The 6945-nt window shown below is 44.6% G+C and overlaps 1 long non-coding RNA gene across 1 annotated transcript; it reads right to left on the minus strand.

Annotated features, from left to right (window-relative positions):
- Positions 1 to 1067: 1067 nt before the first annotated feature.
- On the minus strand, positions 1068 to 6284 carry LOC115168803 (uncharacterized). The gene is made up of 3 exons (XR_003870750.1): positions 6123 to 6284; positions 5740 to 5853; positions 1068 to 1410 (listed from the first exon to the last, which is right to left on the minus strand). It is a non-coding gene; the product is annotated as an uncharacterized LOC115168803 (long non-coding RNA).
- Positions 6285 to 6945: the final 661 nt, after the last annotated feature.

Consider the following 6945-nt stretch of genomic DNA (forward strand, 5'->3'; position numbering starts at 1 on the left):
TTGTCTAGAGTGTGACTAACTGACTAAATGTGCTGCTGGCAACAATTTAATAACGGTTTTTTTTGCAGACGTTTACTGACATTGTCATATTCAACAGGTGTTTCACATTCGTAAATGAATCAGTTATTCTGGCACACTCAGACTAGAGTGCTCTGAAATCGGAGTAGATACTAGATAATGCATTACTGTACACCATGGAATTTTGAGTAAAATAGGACTTATTTTAAAACATCATAAACTGGGAATTTGATATTTGACTGATATTATCGGTTTGTTTCATATCTGCAAAGTAGTTCAAATGCTGTCAGTTCCACTTTAAATGACATTTCATCCCATTACTACATTATTAAATAAATATTGTCATAGCAAACCAGTCCAGTTTTCAACACTATCAAGTTGTGTTGGTCAGCGGGATAATTAGCCCAAGGCCCTTCTACCCCGATTGCTCAGTTTGGCCGGGCAGCCAGCTCTAGGAAGAGGCTTGGTGGTTCAAAACTTCTTCCATTTAAGAATGATGGAGGCCACTGTGTTCTTGGGGACCTTCAATGCTGCGGAAATGTTTTGGTACCCTTCCCCAGATCTGTGCCTCGACACAATCCTGTCTCTGAGCTCTACGGACAATTGCTTCGACCTCATGGCTTGGTTTTTGCTCTGACATGCACTGTCAACTGTGGGACCTTATATAGACAGGTGTCATATCATATCCAATCAATTTAATTTACCACTTGTGGACTCCAATCAAGTTATAGAAAGATCAATGGAATCAGGATGCAATGCACCTGAGCTCTATTTCGAGTCTCATAGCAAAGGGTCTGAATACTTATGTAAATAAGGTATCTGTTTTTTATTTTTTATACATTTGCTAAGATTTCTAAAAAACAGTTTTTTGTTTTGTCATTATGGGGTATTGTGTGTAGATTGATGAGAAAAAAAATATTTAATACATTTTAGAGTAAGACTGTAATGTAAAACAAAATGTGCAAAAAGTGAAGGGGTCTGAGTACTTTCCAAATGCACTGTATATTATGTACAACAGTCTGTCATGCATATGAAATTGACGTAAGGAGTTTTGTCAGCTCTAATAGTTTATTTCTATTAGAATGTTGTGAACGTTTCATCTCATTGAATACACTCTATGTATCCAGCTGTACCTATCACTTGATTCTTTGGCAAATGCGCCTCTGTAGTCAAGCCATGGTTTCCAAGGTGATGGCCTCCTTTATTAAGCTGCAAACTGTTGTTGAGCAGACTGCAGGTGGAGCTAGAGACAGAAGTGATGGCAACATGCATCAACGTTTCTTTCTCATCCTTGGAGTGAGTGATCAGGTTTGTAGCCACAGCCCTGGCCAGTCAGCTCCACGCATTTCTCAAATTTCTTCTTGTGATGGGGTCGTATGAACTGGTAGAATCCTGAAACACATCAGGGTTACAGAGGTCAAACCCCAGTGTATACCTGCATGAACAAACCTGTGTTATTAATTGTTATATTTCCTAACAATAGGAGTACAATATGGAAGTTTGCCAGTGCATAGTTTACACAATTTCCTTAGAATATTGCACTAAAGTTTTGTGTAACATTTGTGTACATACAACATGTGACTTATTGTAATTCATGACACTTCATCCATCATATGTTCAATGTGTAGCTAGGTGGTTTCAAAGATCTTTCCACCTAACATGAGTAATGCAGCGGATTATGTAAGTTATGGAGGAAAATATAAGTTAGTTACACAATATATATTTCATGTGCTGGCCATGACACCCCCTTTCTACTGGATTCTACTGGATTCTCTTGAGACGAAGATGCCAACATCTTATTGCAGTTGTAATGCTGATTAATGTAATTCTGCTGAAGTTGATAAGATTGTAATTCAAAATCTGACTGGCAATAATGACCAAAAACAGTGGACATTACAGAACCAGGAAATGGCATGGTGGCTCATGGTTGGACAAGCGCAAATGACACCCATCCGTGGCATGCAGTGTCAATATTTGCAAGAGGTATGACTTAAGGGACGTGACTAGGATGACTTCTGACTGCTCGTTAGTTCTTCCCTATGCTCCTGTCATGCACTCCCCTCCCCCTCCTCTGAGTAGGCTGTGCTTACACACACACACAAACGCCAGGGGAAATGTTTTGCTTTAACATTAAAATGCAACCATTGGGCAGGTACCATCTGCTCTAGGTGGAAGAGATTGACCTGATGACTCAAGTGTGCCCAGCAGTATACACACAAGGCCGAGATCCATTCCTATACAAGCTGAAGTGTGTAAGGCCGGCATGATTCGCTGAATATTAAACTGACTTAGCGGTCTCTTCATTTCCGCCAGTAACACCTTGGCTTTTCCCACCTTGCCCTCCTATGACATGTCGGGAGCGTCAGGTGTTTTCTTGGGAGATGGAGATATGGTGTGTTAGTGTGTCATACGTCACAGTGTGTCAGCCATGACAGATGCGGGGGTATTTTACTGTGTAAACTTGGTTGGAAAATGGAACGATCGACAGACTATGTGTCGTTTGAACAACATTGTGGGGAGATGTGCTTGTAAGGTGTCTATGCTGAAACACATAAAACTGTCACAAGAAATGACAAATTAGGGTGTACCTGTATTCCCCAGGGGGAACTGAGTGAGTGGATGAATGAAAGAGGGGAATTAGAAACTGATTACTATAACATATTGGCTACTATAACCACAGTGTCAAATATACCTACAATTTAGTATATTTGGTAACACCTGATGGACAAAATTAAACTAGCAACATATTTGGTTATCCATTATTCTTAGTCCATAGTGCGAGCTGAATTTATGACGTAAAAATCTTTCTTGAAAACCTACTATTTGGTCAATATAATCAATTTCAATGTGTCTCAATGAGTTTGCAACACAGATTCAACACTTCTATTTTGTCACAAGATCGTTTCTGCGACTGCAACATTTCATTGTACCTAGGTAAGATAATTGCAAACCAACAATCAGAATGAGTACAAGTGTCACGACTTCTACCGAAGTCGATGCCCCTCCTTGTTCGGGTGGTGCTCGGCGGTCGACGTCACCGGTCTTCTAGCCATCATTGATCCATTTTAAATTTTCCATTGGTTTTGTCTTGTCTTACTACACACCTGGTTCCAATCCCATTAATTACATGCTGTGTATTTAACCCTCTGTTTCCCCTCATGTCTTTGTCGGAGATTGTTTGTGGTTATGTGTTCGTGATTTTTGTATAGGTGTGTCATGTCCTGACCAGTACAAGGGGTTATTTGTCATTGTAGTTTGGTCAGGTTGTGGCAGGGGGTGTTTGTTTTGTGTGTTTTTGTGTTTTTGGTTTAGGTTCTATATTTTCTATTTATATGTTTAAATCTAGTTTTCTATTTCTATGTTGGGTTTTTGGTAGGACCTCCAACTAGAGGCAGCTGGTTGTCGTTGTCTCTAATTGGAGGCCATATTTAGTTGAGGTTTGTTTTGTGGGTGGTTATTTTCTGTATGGGCTGGATGCCTTATGGAACTGTTTTTCGTTGTTTGTGTTTTTATAGAATAAATTAAGTATGAGCACTTTACCGGCTGCGCCTTGGTCCTATCCTTACGACGTCCATTACAGAACCACCCACCAAAAAAGGACCAAGCAGCGGAAGAAGGAGCAGCAGGAGAAATGTTTGGAGTCGTGGACATGGGAGGAGATCTTAGACGGAAAGGGACCCTGGAGGCAGGCTGGGGAGTACCTGCGATCGAGGGAGGAACTGGAGGCAGCAAAGGCAGATCGGCGCTATTATGAGGCGCTGTATAGGCCCAAAAGGCAAGTGCGAGAGGCAGAGTCAGGGTGGAGTCCTGAGCCAACTCCCCGTGCTTACCGTGGGGAGCGGGTGACGAGGAGAGCACCTAGCTACGCAGAAATGAGCACAGTGTCGCCCATAAGCACGCACAGTCCGGTGCGGCCAGTACGGGCTCCGCAGCGTTGCCGGGCGAGAGATGGCCGGCAGCCAGGGAGAAGTGTGCCGGCGCAACGCATCTGGCCACCAGTGCGTCTCCTCGGTCCAGCTTACTCTGCGCCTGCTCTACGCACGGCAGCCCTCACTCTCCAGCACAGCCCAGTTCGCCCTGTGCCAGTGCTCCGCCCATGCAGGGCTACAGTGAACATTCAGCCAGGACGGGGTGTGCCAGCCCTGAGTTCCAGACCGCCGGTGCACCTCCACCTCCTCCCGCTCTGCGCACCCAGTCTCCTGTAAGTCTCCCCAGTCCGGGGAGACCGGTCCCAGCTCCACGCAGGAGGCCTCCAGCGACGCTCCTCAGCCCGGAGCCTCCAGCGACGCTCCTCAGCCCGGAGCCTCCAGCGACGCTCCTCAGCCCGGAGCCTCCAGCGACGCTCCTCAGCCCGGAGCCTCCAGCGACGCTCCTCAGCTAGGGGCCTCCAGCGACGCTCCTCAGCCAGGGGCCTCCAGCGACGCTCCTCAGCCCGGGGCCTCCAGCGACTCTGGTTAATCATTTTCCTCACAACGATGAATCATTTTCCTCACAATGTAATTTCCCTTCATTGAGTAACACCAATGACACATTAAATTTAAACACACCAAATTATCAATGGAATCCTCAAATTTATGACATACTAAAAGAGTGTGATTAGCTAATAATTGTCTTTAATTTAGACCCTACCCGATAACAATTTGCCACTGGAAGGAATGCTCGAGGTCCTTGCATATCTTTGCAATGACTGATTTTCAAGGTGTTAACACCAATGACATAAAACTTAGGGACACACATGGTAGTAGAAAAAACAATTTGGTATTTCACCTTTATTTAACCAGTTAGGCTAGTTGAGAACAAGTTCTCATTTGCAACTGCGACTTGGCCAAGATAAAGCAAAGCAATTCGACACATAAAACAACACAGTTACACATGGAATTGTCACGACTTCCACCGAAGGTGGCTCCTCTCCCTGTTCGGGCAGTGCTCGGTGGTCGTCGTCGCCGGCCTACTAGCCGCCACCGATCCCATTTTCCTTTTTCGTTTAGTACTGTCTAGTTTTACACACCTGTGTCTTGTTGTTCTGATTGTGGGGGGTTTATATTTCCCCGCTGCAGGTTAGGCTGTGTGCGGGATTGTTACTGCTTTGTGCTGTAAGGGGTGCGTGCCTGCACCACAGGCTTTGTTTCATTTTTATACGGTATGTGTATACCGTGGGCAGTTTGGCTCGTTAGTTTGCGGCGTAGAGATTTCTCCCTTGTGGGTGGAGGCTCCTTTTGTGCAGTTTTCCCATTGTGTTTTGTGCTGCGCTGTTGGAAACGCCTGGAATAAACGGTTGTTTCCCTTAAACCCATCTGACGTGGTCGGAGAGGGCACACTACCGACCAGTGTTGGAGGGGCTCGTCTGGGAGTCGAGATGGCCGGCAGAGCACTGTTCAGACACCTCAGGTGAGTCAGCACCAGGTGAGAGCAGTGTGTTGTACTGCTACGGCAGGTTTTGACCTGATGAAGACCTGAGAGGTCTAAATAAATGTGAAGTAAATGACATGGGAGCTTACAATGCAGTGAGTGTAGTGTGTTGTACTGCAACGGCAGGCTTTGACCTGTTAGTGTGTATCATAAACAAATAGCAAGGTACCGGCTACTCCATTGTCTTTGCAATCTATACAAATCGGACCCATTGTCACAGTTTCCCCACACCCACTTCAAAACAAGCCTGGGCCCATACTCAAAGACTTTCAGTGTGACAGAGAGGGTAGACACAGTGGTGGAGGTGCCCACCTGCAGTCAAACGCTGAGCGGAGTTGCATGTTGTCTGGACCCCGGTCGATGAAGCTGACAAAGATCTAATCATGCTGATTCACATAGGGGGTTTCCAGGCACACTTGAAATGGACTATTGGGGCGAGAGTTCAGGAGAAGAAGCGAAACACAAAAAAGGAAACCACTGTCAGTAGAATACACCAAAAAGGAAACCACTGTCAGTAGAAAACACCAAAAAGAGAGCTATGTGGTCTGATTTGAAGCCACTCTGTATATGAGTCTACTAAATGACCAACACACACGTCAAGACAAGTACGACTGAAAAATGACCTAAACAATATGACTGTGCAATGTTCTTATGTAGCTCTGTCCCCAAAGAAATAGAGGAAAATATTTACTAACTTTTTACACCAGCACCTCAGGTGATAAACAAAGATGATGGTTTATTTCACGCTGTAGCTTTTTTCACTCCTTTTTTATTAGTCAATTTGGCACCTTAACAAAAAGAACAAGAACCACACAGGTGTGTGTGTGTTTTAGACAGACACCTCTCAGTCAGAGACGATGACACACTCACATTTGCATTTTGGAGGTGAAGGAGGACAGGGGGGGAGAGGTTCCAGCTGGTGAGAATAATGCTGCGCACACCCTGCCTCACCAGTTCCTGCATGCTGAATCCAGTTGAGAAGCACCAGTAACTCTGAACACTTCCTGGAATACACCACCAGAAAACTACACACCACACAGCCAATGGTTACCCAAAATCATAAACCACCATGATCTTCCATTCAACTGGGGAACGAGAAGATATAAACAAAACACAGCATAACACTACATTGTGATTATTATTATCTTGAGATCTAAAGAAGATGCACCACTAACTCAGAACAATTCCTGGGGGAAAACCGTCGCAAGAAAACACCACACACACTGCTTACCAAAACCACCGAAACAAAATAAGAATTTTCATTCAGCATGTATTATTTTAACCTTGCTGCACACTACGGGTCCAAACATGAGCGCATACGTGCATAATAAGCTCTGTCTAGCTCAGTTGCCTGCACACAACATAGTATTTTGGTTGTAGTATGGCCAAGCAGCCCTGCCTCTAGCTAGGTCTCATCGGGCAGGTTGATTCAGGTTGACTTCTGTAAGAAGCTCTGTCTCAGTGCTTAAAGCTAAATAATGTAGTCCTGGGCCAATATCCACAAAGCATCTCAGAAAA

The sequence above is a fragment of the Salmo trutta genome, chromosome 30 (genome assembly GCF_901001165.1).
Source record: "Salmo trutta chromosome 30, fSalTru1.1, whole genome shotgun sequence".
NCBI lineage: Eukaryota > Metazoa > Chordata > Actinopteri > Salmoniformes > Salmonidae > Salmo > Salmo trutta.